The sequence below is a fragment of the Caretta caretta genome, chromosome 4, assembly GCF_965140235.1.
Source record: "Caretta caretta isolate rCarCar2 chromosome 4, rCarCar1.hap1, whole genome shotgun sequence".
NCBI lineage: Eukaryota > Metazoa > Chordata > Testudines > Cheloniidae > Caretta > Caretta caretta.
The window spans coordinates 141,092,277-141,107,676 of NC_134209.1; the positions used below are offsets into that span (position 1 = coordinate 141,092,277).

At 43.5% G+C, this 15,400-nt stretch overlaps 1 long non-coding RNA gene across 5 annotated transcripts in view; it reads left to right on the forward strand.

The window, feature by feature from the left end:
- Nucleotides 1–14,072, forward strand: part of LOC142071958 (uncharacterized) — a 478,941-nt gene extending 464,869 nt beyond the window's left edge. For all 5 annotated transcript variants that reach the window (XR_012668239.1, XR_012668237.1, XR_012668236.1 and 2 more), the window contains exons 2-4: nt 1,392–1,558; nt 10,646–10,716; nt 11,229–14,072. This is a non-coding gene — a long non-coding RNA (uncharacterized LOC142071958). The remainder of the gene's footprint in view (nt 1–1,391; nt 1,559–10,645; nt 10,717–11,228) is intronic.
- The last annotated feature ends 1,328 nt before the right edge of the window (nt 14,073–15,400 follow it).

A 15,400-nucleotide genomic window follows, 5' to 3' on the forward strand; every position in this document is an offset into this window, starting at 1 on the left:
CTGATGAGCTACCACAAAAGAGCAACACAATTTATTTCTAAGCTCTATCAGTCTGTTATTATAAGTGTAATATTTGCCCCCAAACACACCCCAAAATGTAGTACTGTTTGTGTTTTTGCCTAGACATTAAAGCTTATGTGTGGCCAATTTTCAAAAAGAGCTGCCTAAAGTTAGACTCCTAACCCCATATTGAGGTACCTAAATCAAAGGCTTGATTTTTCAAAAATGGTGGGCAGGCAGCAGTTCCTCTTCAACTCCGTGGCTACTGCCAGTTGACTGGGACTTTGATAAAGCAAGCCACTTACCTACGTGCCTGAAACTGGATTTAGGAACTTAACCATAGTCACCTTTTAAAAAAAAACTCTTGGCCTTGACTATGCACTTCTGTGCATAAGGAAAAGTTGCTCTATTTTCAAAAAGAGCAGGAGGACTTGTGGCACCTTAGAGACAAACAAATTTATTTGAGCATAAGCTTTCGTGAGCTACAGCTCACTTCATCGGGGCATGCAGTAGAAAATACAGCGGGGAGATTTATATACACAGAGAACAGGAAACAATGGGTGTTACCATACACACTGTAACAAGAGTGATCAGGTAAGGTGAGCTATTACCGGGGGGGGCTGGAGGGCAGGGATCACTTGTGTAGTGATAATCAAGGTGGGCCATTTCTAGCAGTTGACAAGAACATCTGGGGAACAGTGTGTGTGTGGGGAGGGGGAATAAACATGGGGAAATAGTTTTACTGTGTGTAATGACCCATCCACTCCCAGTCTTTATTTATTCATATATAATTTGATTTATTTATTCATTTATTTATTTAGTCTTCATTAATTTATTCAAGCCTAAATTAATTGTATCCAGTTAATTGTACCCAGACTGGGAGTGGATGGGTCATTACACAAAGTAAAACTATTTCCCCATGTTTATTCCCCCCCCCCCCCGCCCAACTGTTCCTCAGACGTTCTTGTCAACTGCTGGAAATGGCCCACCTTGATTATTGCTACAAAAGGTCCCCCCTCCCTCCCAGATCTCCTGCTGATAATAGCTCACCTTACCTGATCACTCTCGTTACAGTGTGTATGGTAACACCCACTGTTTCATGTTCTCTGTGTATATAAATCTCCCCACTGTATTTTCCATTGCATGCATCCAATGAAGTGAGCTGTAGCTCACGAAAGCTCATGCTCAAATAAATTGGTTAGTCTCTAAGGTGCCACAAGTACTCCTTTTCTTTTTGCGGATACAGACTAACACGGCTGCTACTCTGAAATCTATTTTCAAAGTACTTCATCCTGCAGTTGTGTTAGGCAAACTCCCATTGATGTGATTTTGTGTTTTGTTTGTTGCCCTGTATGCACAGAATAGTCATGTACAATTCATGGTTTCAACAGGAAACCAGGCAGGGTTTGAGCCTGAATGTCGAAACAGAACCACTCCAAAGCTGTGAGCCTGCACATCTCATTTCACCCTGGATTACATTCTCCCTACTGGATAGAGATGGTGGACAATGGAAGCACTGACCCGAAACTACAAGGCTATTAATGGAAGCAACTGAATAGTAAGTATAGTTCTGCTCGGTGCATGCTGTTTTTGTTTCTCAGACAGTAATGCTTTTTAGTCCACGGATATAGGTAAATTTGTTGTTGATGTCTCTGGCTCATTTAAAAAACAAACAAAACCAGCCCTTGGTGATGTATCCTTTTTCTGGTCAGCTGGGGCTTGGTGTATCTGAGTCTTGTTGTTTGTCTTTTCAAGGCTCATCCTGCCCGATGAGGCGCATCTCCTGGGAGATACTGAGTGTGAGCAACACCCACTGAAGTCAAAGGGCCAATCCTCTGCTAGTGTAAATCAGTGGAGCTCCATTTAACTCAGTGAAGCTTTGCTGATTTATGCCAGCTGAGGATCTGGCCTCAGTGCATTGGAAGGTGCTTAGGAATTTCTGGGAAGTCTTCAGCACCTCCCAGTATTGGGCCCTAACACACCCTATCCTCTCCATAATTGGGCCAAATCACCAGCACTGTAATACATAGTGAAAGAAGAAGGAGCTGTTTTTACTGGTCTGTATCACTGTAAGGACTGGAAGTTCCTACTTTGCTCACAATAATAATCTCCAATATCGGCAACGTCAACCCTGTTGACTGTGAGAATGAAATCGTTCCCAGATCGACTGCCACTGAACCGTTCTGGAACCCCAGAGGGATGAGTAGAGACAGCATAAATAAGAAGCTTAGGTGGTTGTCCTGATTTCTGCTGGTACCAAGCTACATAGGTGAGAGGGTCAGAACTAGCTTTGCAGTTTATTGTGATTTTGTCTCCTGGAGTCACTGTCAGGGATTCTGGTGACTGAGTCATCACAATCTGCTCACTGGAGCCTGGAGGAAGGAAGAGAGTGAAAATAGAAAGGCAACTGAATTGCTGATAGTGTCTGTCTGTTATGAAGTATCACAATGTTCTTTACAGAGGTGTAAAGCATGAGAGAGAGCAATTTATAGACACTTCTTTTGTAGAGGCAGAAAATGATTTCCAGAGTTGGATACAGTGACTCATGCAGGCAGAAAGTTTTTTCATACTTTCAGTGGATCATTTATCTCTACTACCAAGGGAATTCAGTATTATACTACTGACAGGTTTCAGAGTAGCAGCCATGTTAGTCTGTATTCGCAAAAAGAAAAGGAGGACTTGTGGCACCTTAGAGACTAACTCATTACATTTTCAGTTAATTTAAGGAGCTGAGATTTCCCCTCCTCCAATTTAGTACAAACTTCTCACCCAGTTTATATTATCCTTACCCTCCATACAGAGTAGTAGCAGGCAGAGAAAATTCATATGGGAGGTCATCTTGCTAGGTCCTGGACTGTGCTGATCAGTACATTGTAAAAGGAGGCGACATTTATCACTGCAGCGCAGCGAGGAAATAACTGGGGTTGCTGTATGCAAAGTTTTTGATCTATGTAAATATAATTGTGCACTTGCTGTTGCTCTCTCTGGTAGTACAGCTGTGATCCCTTCTTCCTCTCATTGTTGGCTCTGGTCGTACAAATATCTTACCGCACAATTATGACAGGTTTCTTGTTCGAGGGGATGATGTAATGCTCCAGCTATATCGGCACATCTTGTACGTTCAGTAGGCAGCCATTCTGTTAGGTTCTGCCCCGAGTGACATATCCCAGGACCAGTTCTTGTTTTCTGCTCTGCGCCCACTTGCCCTTTGCATGCAATTGCCACATGGAGTCCTCATACAGCAGGTCTCTATGCTGCATGGCGGGGGTCACGTACTCCCTACATGTCCTCCTGAATCCACCCTGTGCTTTTGTGCAATTGAACCAACCTAGTTCTGCTGCCCGAGAGCCCCCTGTAGTCATGGCACCCATGGCATGAGTCGCTCCTTGGGCACAGCGTCCATGTGTGCTCTCACATTCTTCAATACGGAACCAACGGGGACAGCCAAATGGAATTGTAAGTCTGTTGAATGCCATGACTGAGCTTTCGGTCAGCTGACTCGTGCTGAGTATCGACTGGCCAATGCTTGGCTTCTGGTTTTATGCGAGTGCCTATTACTGAACAGTCAAAAAGGGATTTCCAAGCCCCAAGAGAGCATTCCACCTAATGAATAGTTGGGTATGGTCTGTGTAAACACGTGGCCTCCTCCCAAACAGTCCCATGGGGCCTAAGAGCAGCTGTCTTGATTCCTCAAATAAACTCAATACAGCCTTCAAAATATAATAATTGCCCTTTTGTAGGGTTAATTTATTACCAAACGTCCCACTTATCATAAACCAGAATCCCACTGGCACAGCCCAAAACATACGTTCCAGAAGGAACTCAAATATGAAATTGCAGAACTACTAAATGTGATATGTACAATATCACTTCGATCAACCTATGGACCAGATGACTGGAGGGTAGCTAATGTGATGCTAACTTTTTAAAAAGGCTCCAGAGCTGATCCTGGCAATTACAGGACAGGAAGCTTAACTTTGCTATCAGGCAAATTCGTTGAAACTGTAGTAAAGAACACAATGATCAGACACATTGATGAAAACGAATCATTGGGGAAGAGGCAACCTGGTTTTTGGAAAGGGAAATCATGCCTGATCAATCTATTAGAATCCTTTGAGGGAGGTCATCAAACACATGGACAAGGATGATCAAGTATATATAGTATATTTTGATAATGGCTCTCACCAAAGGCCCGTAAGCAAAGTAAGCAGTCATGGGATAAGAGGGAAGGTCCTCTCATGTAACTCAGTAACTGCTTAGAAGACGCAATCCAAAGGGGAGGAATAAATGGTCAGTTTTCAGAAAGGAGAGAGGTAAATAGTGGGGAAAATTTGTAGGTGACCCTCTGACTGCCTTCTGCTTTCACCAGCCTGATCTGGCTCCCCTGAGCAATGAGGGGGCCCTCACCACGCCCTCCTCCAGGGACAGCCCCTTCATGAAGCTCTCGATCTGAGCTCTCTTTACTCTCAGGACTCTGGACTCTCCCTTGTCTTATACTCTCCCTCTAAGCTCGGTGTCTCTCTTGGGACTCTGGGTTCTGAAAGCCCCTCTCAGGATTCTGAATTCTCATTTATAACTCCCAGGCCCAGCCCCACCCTCCTCAGTCCCCAAATTAGGGTGCACCTGGTCTGGAACAGTTTCATTTAGTGCGCTGGCTACCGTGCTACTGTCTGTCAGTTGTGTGACCTGTATGGAAAATCCTGGGGGATGGTCTTATTTAGGACTTTGGAATAACCAAAAGAAGAAACATCCCCATCAGTAGAGCCAGCTGAATTTTTCCAAGCCAGACAGGGAGGGATACAGGCTGTTCCACCCTGGGGTTTGAATATCTGAGATTTGCAACCCTCTAAACAAGCTTTACTAGATGTGCTAAGGAGTCCATGGATTGGGTTTAATATTTATCATCCTCAGCACTGCCAACCCCAGGCACTCAGGAATCATGATCTGGGTCCTAAAAAAATCACAAGATTTCATTTAAAATCATAAGACTTTTAAAAAGAGCAACTCCCGGATTCTTGTCGTTTGCTTTCTGGTGTTGCAGCCTTTTGAGTTCATATTTTCAAGTTTTCCTCCACAGCCATGAGGGATAAAAACTTACTTTTTTTAGAAAATGAAGGTTGAAGTTTTTGCCTAATCACAGGAATCCAGGAACTGGGGCTTTTAGAAAAGCACTAAGTAGCGTAAGACTCATAATAAAATTGTGAGTGTTGGCAGCACTACATCCTGTCCTTCTCTGTTCTAATCTGGCTAGACACTTGAAATCAATGAAATTTAGAAGCCTAAAGACCTTTGAGGATTTAGACCTAAAAAAATAATTTGTGTAGTAAATCACAAAGCGCTTGCTTCAGTGAAGTTATTTTTGGAAAGCAACTATCTGGTGCTTTCAAACAGAAGGATGCCCAAGACTTCCTTGCCAGAGAGTTGCTGTGGTTAGAGATGATAAATGAACAGAGCTACAGTCTCAATTTACTGCCAGTGCCACAGAGCGGGTGAAGAGACCTAATGCTACCCGGCATCATCACCAACAGACTGCACATTGAAACAAAAATGTTACACTATAAGTATATGGGTTCTCCTTAAGGACTCTTTGTCTTTGCAACTTACTCCCCACCAAGTTCAAAAGCACCCAACCTGATTGCTCCAATGCACATTTATTTGAACAAGAATTTGGGGAAGGCTGGGGCAATCCGGGGTAGGAGAGAGCGTCTGTCCAATGTGAGGAGTGGGCGCTCTGGTATGTAATATGTTTGCTGACTGGGGTTTGTTAAATGGTGGCGGTACGGGCTGGAAGAAAGGAAGTGTGCAGCTGTTTTGTCGTAATTATTTTTCTATCACACTGTTAGTTAATGACAAGGGCCTGGGATACTGAATTGTCATTATTTCATATTGGGTTTTACATCCAAATAAATAAGTGAGTCATATGCTATTTAAATCTAATTAGTAAAATGCAAATCTAAGGGGGTAGCAGCAATGGCATAGTGTGTTTTGCAAATTATGTTTAAATTATGAATTATGTGCTTTGTCAAAGTCAGATTCAGGACTCACATAATTTGTCAAACCACTCTGTTTATTAGCAAAGCACTTTGCCAATGCACCCAGATATGTGAGTCCCTGCAAAAGCTCAAGCTAACTTATTTATATAGGTTTCAGAGGAACAGCCGTGTTAGTCTGTATTCGCAAAAAGAAAAGGAGTACTTGTGGCACCTTAGAGACTAACCAATTTATTTGAGCATGAGCTTTCGTGAGCTACAGCTCACTTGAAGTGAGCTGTAGCTCACGAAAGCTCATGCTCAAATAAATTGGTTAGTCTCTAAGGTGCCACAAGTACTCCTTTTATTTATATAGACAAGCCAAAGCCAATTTAACATAAGAGACAAAAGGAAAAGAAACTGACAAGTATACATACATATCTTATTTGCATACTAATGTTTACCAATCTGCTAGCTCAGTAGGAGCTCTAAGTTAATTAGTTTGAGGACCCATTGTCTCACACTCCTTAATGTTTCTCTTCCTGACAACTATATTTCAACAAACCCTTGAAGTAGCATTTCTTTAATGAATTAAAATTTCAATATAATTCATTCTACTTTCACAGCTTCTATCTTTTCCATTTCTCTAAATGTTCTGCTACAGTTATTGCACAGAACTTTAGTCTTGGCAATTCAGTCATTAGATGAGAGATTATTTTATGCATATAGTCTGAGCCCAATCCAGAGGCTATTGAAATCAATAGAAAAACTCTCAGTGACTTCAGTGGGCTTTGGATCAGGGCCTGGAGCCCAGATCCTCAAAGGTATTTAGGCATCTAAATCCCATTGATTTCAATGGGACTTAGTGCTTTCAGAGGAGTGAATTCCCATATCTTACAACCCATTAGCATGGAACTTATTAACTGTCATGTATGGAAAGATATGCAAATCTGAGCTGGTCTCAACAGGTTTCCTATATACTTGTAACCCTTCTGCCCGTCAGAGTTGGCAGCAACAAGGGCCGGGTTCAATATCTAGGGGTTCCATTCCAATAACACAATGCAAACCAGCTCGAGCCCCCACCCAGTGACCTGGGACAAATATATACCACCCCCGCTGGGCGCCTCCAAGAGGCAATACTTCCCCTCTCGCAAGCACAGAGTCTGAGTGTAGCAAAAGCCTTTTAATAACAGAGAGAAACAATGTGGCATTATGTTGGGGAAACACCACCAACAGGATTCATAACACAACCCATGAGCAAAAAAAAAGAGCCCACCCCAGGCAAATTGGGGCATGCCCTTTTCCCTTTGGTTCTTGAGTCCAGCAACCCCAAATCACCCAAAGTCCCAAAAGTCCAATGCCCCAAAAGTCTCTGTCCCTGGTCAGGGCAGCCCCAGAGTTCGAAAGTTTATCTGCGGAGCTTTACCTCCCAACCTGGGTGGAAATGGGACGGGGGTAAGAGGCACCTTACGTGATCTGAAGCTGACTGCCCCATAGCTCCATAGCGGCACTCTGCTCCGCCAGCCGCCCCACAAACTCCTTCACTCAGCTGCACTCCGCTCCGCCAGCCGCCCCACGAACTCCTTCGCTCTGCTCCACTCTGCCAGCCGCCCCACGAACTCCTTCACTCAGCTGCGCTCTGCTCCGCCAGCCGCTCCACTAACTCCTTCACTCAGCTCCACGGCCCACAAGCCGCTTCTGCCATCCACACACTGCTCCGCATCGAACTGCTTCACCAGCCGGCCCACAAACTGCTCCACAATATATCTTCAGGCTCCCCCACTACTTAACACAACACTCAGTGATTTCAGCTCTTAGGTGAATTCAGCTTGTAGTAGGGAAGCCCCAGTGCTGGTGCACTGTCAGCCCAAAGTGAGCTCAGCAGCCTATAACTAGACTTCTAATGAAATCAAAATTAGCTCTGATATTCCACAGTGGAGAGAGGAGGAAGTGCAATTAGCATGTAAGGCCCTCACCAAGGGGCCCATGCCACCAAGTATTAATACTTGTCCCCAGCCTCTCTCCATTCACACAGTTTTGGAACCCATGACCCTTGCCTAGCGAGTGCTACTTAGTTGATGGTGAATCCCTCCATCATAACAAAAGGCCACGTACAGTTCCAAGCACAGTTCCCATAATCAGGGTAATAACAATTTATTCTTCCTGCCCCAATAACAGAGACACTGGGGACCCCACAGCAGCCAAAGTGACCATTTGGGCAGCTATGGTCTCATTCTAGGTGGGGTGGGTGTGCCTATGCAAATGAGATCGGCCCCTGAAGTTCTTTTCCACAACTTGCCACACCTCACCACCAGATGTCAGGGTGGAGCTCATCCTGACACTGCTTACATACTTTATAGCTATATGATCAAGAGGAAAGAGATGTACATTTTCTTAGCGTATGCACAATGTGCCTCAGATGGCACGTGACCAGGATTCATCACCGAATTTGGTCTACTGGTTGGATTATTAGCTTCCCCATCTTGGCCCAGGTACTGAGGGGTACTGCGACATGATTCTGCGAACGCTGATCCATGCCCCCCACAGATACACATGAGACTCGGAATCATGACGCATGAGAAACCATTACAAGAGTTGTACAGGAATCAATCAGTGGCTTTATACTATTGAAATAATCAGCTAATTCCCAGAGCTGATTGACTTTTTCAATTATTTGTTTTCCATTAAAAAAAATGGCCTGTTTTCTAAACTGAAAATATTCAGGAAAATGTTCCAATTTTTTGATGAAATCAGAAAATGAAAAATTAGCGCTTTGGGGTTTTGTTTTCAGTTTGTCAATTTTCCTTCCCCTGCCCTCCCTCTTTTATTTTTTTTTCTATTTTACTTTTTAGTGGAAAATGGGAGAAAAGTGGGGGGGGGGAGTCTGTGTGTGTGTGTGTGTGAGAGAGAGAGAGAGCGAGAGAAAAACAAACCACCAGAAAAATATATTGAAAACAAAAAAATTCTAGAAACATTTAAATCTAATGAGCATAGCCCCCGGGCTCATATGAGGCCAGTTTGTGTGATGTTGCTTGGGATGGGCAGGAACAGAGGAGCATAAATCGAGAGACCCTTGTGGCCTCTAGTCAGGAATGGGTTCTCCCTTGCTAGGCGAGCAATTCAGGCTGATCACTTGGCCCTTCCATGGAGTCTCCTCCCTAATCCCTGACACCCCATGTTCCTGGAAAGGAGGGAATGATTCATCACAAACAGCTCCCCAAGCCGTACACTAGGTTAATGCTCCCTCCAGGTGATATTTTATGCAGTAGGGGATCCCAGATACCTTAGGGCCCAATCCTTCCTGGTGCTGGGAATGGAGGGCCCTGAGCACCTGAAGACTGGGCTCTTGGTCAATAAAATGAAGAATACTTCAAATGCCTAGAAGCAGCTCTGCCCATTGGCTCCAAGCCTGTATTCCCCAACCAGGTGCCACTGAGCTAATATGCCTTTGGGAGGACAGATGTTTCCCAGCGCAGCTGAGATTGTAGGCAGAGGCTGTTTTTGACTTGGATGGGAGGTTGTTCAATGCCTTGGGCAAGTCACATGGGGATCTGAGATGGGAATCATACCCCAAGCGTCTGAGCTCCAAAGTACAACGCCTGCCTCCGCTTCCACAGCCAATCAGGCTCACGTGGCCGTGAAACTGGGAAGGGTCTGTTGATCGGAGATGGCAGGTGGGTTGGAGGCTCAGGGGGCTTCAACTGAGGGCCAAGGCATGGAATTGGCTCTTATATGGCCTACTACCATGTGCTGAGTAGCAGAAGTAGACTCCAAGGAAGGGCTTTGTAGCTGCTCCTCAGGCTTATGGGGAGAATGGTGCCTCCCTTTCCCCCGATGTGTCTGCCCAGCGTCCAACCTCACCACTTGGTGTAGGTGTCACGCTTTGGCATTGGGCCTAAGTTTTCTGTCTCACAGACTCATCTGTATGGTGTGGTCATGAGAAACCAGAGATTTGATACTTAACCCGCAAGAGACTTGAAAGAACATCATGCCAAAAATAAAACAATTTCACCCCAGTCAAATTAGAATATGGAAATACAACCCAGCCTACGGAGTCCACCCCTCTCATCTTGGAAGAAAACTAAATGTTTAAAACACAATAAATAATAACAATGATCAACACTTTCTTATAGGAAGGCAATTGCAGGGAGGTTTTTGTGCCGGTCTATATCGCTGTGCGACAGAGGTGCTATTATATTGCTGACAATATATTCTCCATCATTATCTGCTGCCACCCTACTGATGGTAAAAGTGAAGTGAATGCCAGTCCCACTACCACGGTACTGGTCTGAGATCCCAGAAGGGTGGGAGGAAGAGCTGTAGCCAGGAGCTTAGCAATTTCTCCTGATTTCTGTTGGTATCAGGCTATGGCATTACCAATGCTTGAACTGGCTTTGCAGTTGATGGTGGCTGTCCCCTCGAGACTCTGACAGGGATTCTAGAATCTGAGTCATCACTTTCTGCCCATTGAGTCATCACTTTCTGCACACTCTAGATATATAGAGAGAATGCTTAGATACAAATAAAATATGGAGGGGAAAGACTTGTTTAATTCATTGACACATAGGTATAAAGGATCGATCATGTTCTCTGATTAGGGCTAGGAAGCAATTTTAGCTTTTGGAGCAAGTTTTAATTTTAATCAATAAGCAATTCTTTCTCTACCCTGAACCCAGAGCAGCAGTAACCAGATACAGTGAGCGGGAAATGTTATCTTGGAGGATCTTCACTGATAGAGCCTGGAGATGTGAGTCTAAAGTCCAAAATTAAGTATTTATAGCTGCTGGGGTCAATACTGTGAATATGCAAAGTAATGGCTCAATATAATAAGCGCTCGCTGTGTCATGGTGTCTAGCACTTTTGAGCTGATTTGGGTGTATAATTCTAGTAACATCTCATATTCCCATTCGTGTTCAGCCCTGTACGCGTTGTTGTTCAAACACGACTGCTGAGCGTTCACATGGTGCCCTCTAGTTGTGGCCGGGATGATGTTCAGTTTATTTAGCAGCGATGTTGCAAAAACTCCCATTTAAAAGGCAGTGACCTCTCAAAAGAGCATATTGCATGAAAATTAAAAATGGAAGATTTAATAAAAATGCTGGTGCAGATTACAACAGTGAAATGATACACAAACAATTTTACATGATCCCAGGGCCATTTGTTTCCCCTTCCTGTGCCACTTGTCCTAATGTGTTATGGAGAGAGTTTTATTATTTTCCTTGTACATTTTTTAATCAGTGCTTTCTCCATCACCTGCAGGACGATGAATATCACAAAGCCAAGAAAAAAGAACATGTTAACCGGAGATATATGTAACCAAAGTTACAGCACGGCAAAAAGGAGAAATGGAAAAAGGAAGTGGAAAAAACAAACCCAAAAGCCACAGGACAGCCCTTATTCTGCTGTGCTGAGTGCCAAAAAGAGAATTAATGAGAAGAGGAGGAGAGGGGACCAAATAACTGAAAAGCCTACGTTCTATTGACCTCAGATCTTCTTTCCCTGTTTATTCTGTTACAAACGGTAACTGTTCCCAAAAATCTCTGACAGAAATGACTCCCCAAACCGGAGAGTCCCCTTACATGAGTCCATCATTGGAAGTATTTTCAAATTGAACTGCTCGAATCCACTGGTTCTGACACTTCCACAGCTGCTTGCTTCTGCTATAACACCCAGAAGCCTATGGCTTCAAGGGGGTTTTGTACTGGTCCGTAGCACTGTGAATGGGTTGGCAACATCATTTCCACAGTAGTATTCTTCTGCATCATCAGCCTGCACATTACTAATGGGGAGCGTGAAGTCCTTCCCACTGCAATGGCCACTGAAAGGGACCCCAGTGAAATGCTTTTTAGCCATAAAAACGGTGAGTTTGGGAACCTCTCCTGAGCTAAGCTGAGAGAAGTTCATTGGATTGCTAACAGAAGTGGAAGCCTTGCACTGAATGGTGATCATTTCTCCTGGAAGCAACGTCACAGAAGCAGTCGTTTGGTAACAATTTGCCTGCTGGATTCTAGAAAAGTGGGAGGAAGAAAAAGGCTTTTAATGAAAATCTGTTTGGAACATCTGTCTCAGAGGTTGTGAATGAAAAATGACTGAGCTACTGACCTTCAAACATGGGCAGCAAGATCAAATGCATTTGTGAAATCCTGTTTCTTGTACAGTATATTCATTTTTCTGACACTGATTGTTAATATTAAGTCCAGGATCGACAACTAAGTAGAAGGATTTGAAACGAATTCACTGTCTTATAGAATAACATGCAAATCTCAGGCTGACTGGCTTTTTGATTGTGTCATGGCTACATAGACAAGAGGAAGAAGATACTTGTGAGTTTTGGTAGTGTCAAGCATGAGAAACCATGAGACATGATGGTTGCTCATTAATAGCCCATGCTGAGCACTGTGTCCAGCAAAGTATGTAAACCTATCTTTAACTTTATTCCTGTTGAAGTCAATAGAAAGTCCATAGTCTTCATCTGATTGACTAAGGAACTCATCCTACAAAGTAATAAGCATTCTGACCCTCATCCAGTAAAGCTTGCTAGAAAACACTGAGCTTTAAACGTGACTAGTCCCAGTGCATCAAGACTTCAGTGGATCTCCTAACATTGGATTGAGGCATAAATGGGAATGCTTCAGACCGACGCAACTCTGGCTGTAGAGTGCTGATGAATCCAGATTAGTCCAGAAACAATAGGGGAGGATATTCTAAACCGTCCTGTGTTTGGATTGGAAACACTGACAGCTGTATGGTACTTAGAGACTCCCTGCAGTTGAATGTCAGTTGAGAATTTATTTGTTTTAATGAGAAATAAACAATGTCCAAGTTCTGATGTGCCGCTGTAAACGCTCAACATGTGTATTTTCATAGCTAGAATTAAATTAATCCCAAATGAGTGCACAAACTGCCCCCCTCCATTTTGTAGACAATGCTGTGCTCAGATTATGTGCACTCATATCACTCAAATGCCACAGGCCACTGATTCAGTGCAGTCTGGGAGCATCCAGAAGGAGGCGCTCAGCATCTGGAAAGATTGGGCCCATCATCGTTAAAAGGAGGAATATTTCTGACTCCAAAGAGCCGTAAAGACATGTATGTGCCCCAATGTACATTTAGGGGGTGCGTCTGCCTGAGATGTATATAAAGTTCTAGGGCTTTGGGGTAGGAAGGAAATGTCTGGATCTGAGGTCGGAATCCTCTGCCCGCCCGTGAAAGTGTTTAGACTCTAACTGTTTTGTCTGCCATAGTTTCACCTCCACGATTCGCTCCGCGGGGATTCGGTATATTTGTGAGGCTGGCATAAGGTGGATGGCTTTGGAATGAACGTGAAAGTTCAAATAAACCTAAAAGTGTGGAAAGTTGGGTATTCACAAACACCACTGAAAACTTGGGCCAAAATGTTCTTGCTGGTAGGAAATGGTGTGATAATGAATAAGGGCCACATGTATCTGAGAGATTCTGTCCCTCCCAGGTCTCTTACTGAAAAACAATGTTTTCCAAACAAGCTGAATGAATAAAAAAATCTGACTCCAAATAATTTGTTACATTACAGGTGAGTTAGAAACAGCCACCACCACTTCCTTCTGCTTCACCATGTGTTTGCTGTGGCTCTGAACAGGTTTTAGTATTGAGCTGTATCACTGTGAGAGGACGGCTGTAGTCTTGTCCACAATAGTATTCTCCTGCATCTTCCACATGCACCCCAGTAATGGTGAATGTGAAGTCAGTGCCGCTGTATCTACCACTGAACCGATCGGGGACCCCAGTTTGCCGGCTGGTTACATCATAGATGAGGAGCTTGGGATTTTGTCCCAATTTAAACTGGTATAAGCTCATATCATTACTCATGGAGCTGGACGCCTTGCACTGAATGGTGACCGTCTCTCCTGGAAGCACCGTCACAGAAGCAGGTGTCTGAGTGATAACAATCTGCCCGCTGGATTCTAGGAAAGTGGGAGAAAGAAAAAGCCTTTTAGTGAATCTGACTTTGAAATAACAGCCTTAAAGTTTGGATAGTAAGATGTCTGTTCTGCCCACCTTCAAACACAGAAAAGAGGAGCCAGATCAAATGCATTTGTAAAATCATCTTGCTTCTTTATTTGTGGCACTGCCCAATATTATTAAACTGCAGCAGAGGTTTATAACTACACAGTAGAACTATAGCTCTTTTTAACGGTCAGATATGGAAAGCTATGTAAATATGGGGGGGAGGGCAGAATTCTGTCTGAGGCTTCCTGTCTACATCGTGGCTGTTTTATCAAGAGGAAACAGATGCATGTCACTGTCAGCATCACCAAGGATGACCAACTTCTAACGCAAACATGTGTGCATGGTCCGGTATAAATGGGAATCATTTTGTAGATTTGGTGACTCTGAATGTTTAATACTCAAATACCATGTGAAGTCCCCAAAACCAATAGGAAGATTTTCAATATAACCCAGTGATTCAACCGTAAATCTTGGCCTTGATACTTTAAAGTAGACAAATAAAACATCCAAGTTCTGATGATTTAGTTTTCCAAATAGAATCACTTAATAGGAACAGAATGTACATTGTGTCCTCAAGACAAAAACTGGCATCCTCTCACACACAAGACATTATTGCTGGTCATTAAGAGAGTGGGACCCCCACATTGCCCAGGGAAGTTAACAGAAAGACTTGGATTGGGCTTAATGGGCTTAATGTTTATCTTCATATGGAGTGCAACGTTCCTGAAGGGGCTCAGATACCAGGGGGAAGACTGTTTTTACAGCACAAATAGGAAGAGATGGGCCATGCCTTGAACAGCTTCCAATCTACTGCACAAAGGATGGGCATGGAAAATTGTTGCTCTGCTTAGAAAGGGTCCAGTTCTCCAGCTTGGACTTAGGCAAATATCTCAGTGATTTCAACACTTTTTTCCTAACTCAAGACAGCAGAGCATGTATTAATCGAACAGTGTGCTTTTGAATCAGCACAGTATGAATGACCATATTTGCTGATACATTTTCTTAGCCATCATCTGACCCTCCTTCTATAACATGAGTATGTAGATCATTAACTCTTTTAAGTTGATTATTAGTTCAGCTTTAGACTATATTTCCTTCTGTGAGAGTCCCTGGCTTATGGATGCCTGATCCAGTTCTAACTGGCTTCTACTGTACGCTCATTAGATCCAGTTTCATTGCTCAGTAAGGACCAACTCCTGTTGAACCCAATGATAAAATGTCTGTTGACATCAGTGATAGAGGAGTAGGCCCTAAAAAAACAAAATAGTCTTAAAAAATCAGTGCTTTGTGTGCTCACAGCAGTGATGTAGATGTTCATTGTGAAGCTTTGGTATGTTTGAAACTGAATTTGTGTTTCAAGTGCTCTGTCATCAAATCACTCTTCAATAACACAGGTCACTGGGGTCAGTATTTGTTGCTCGGCACCTGGAAAGATTGTTCCTTAG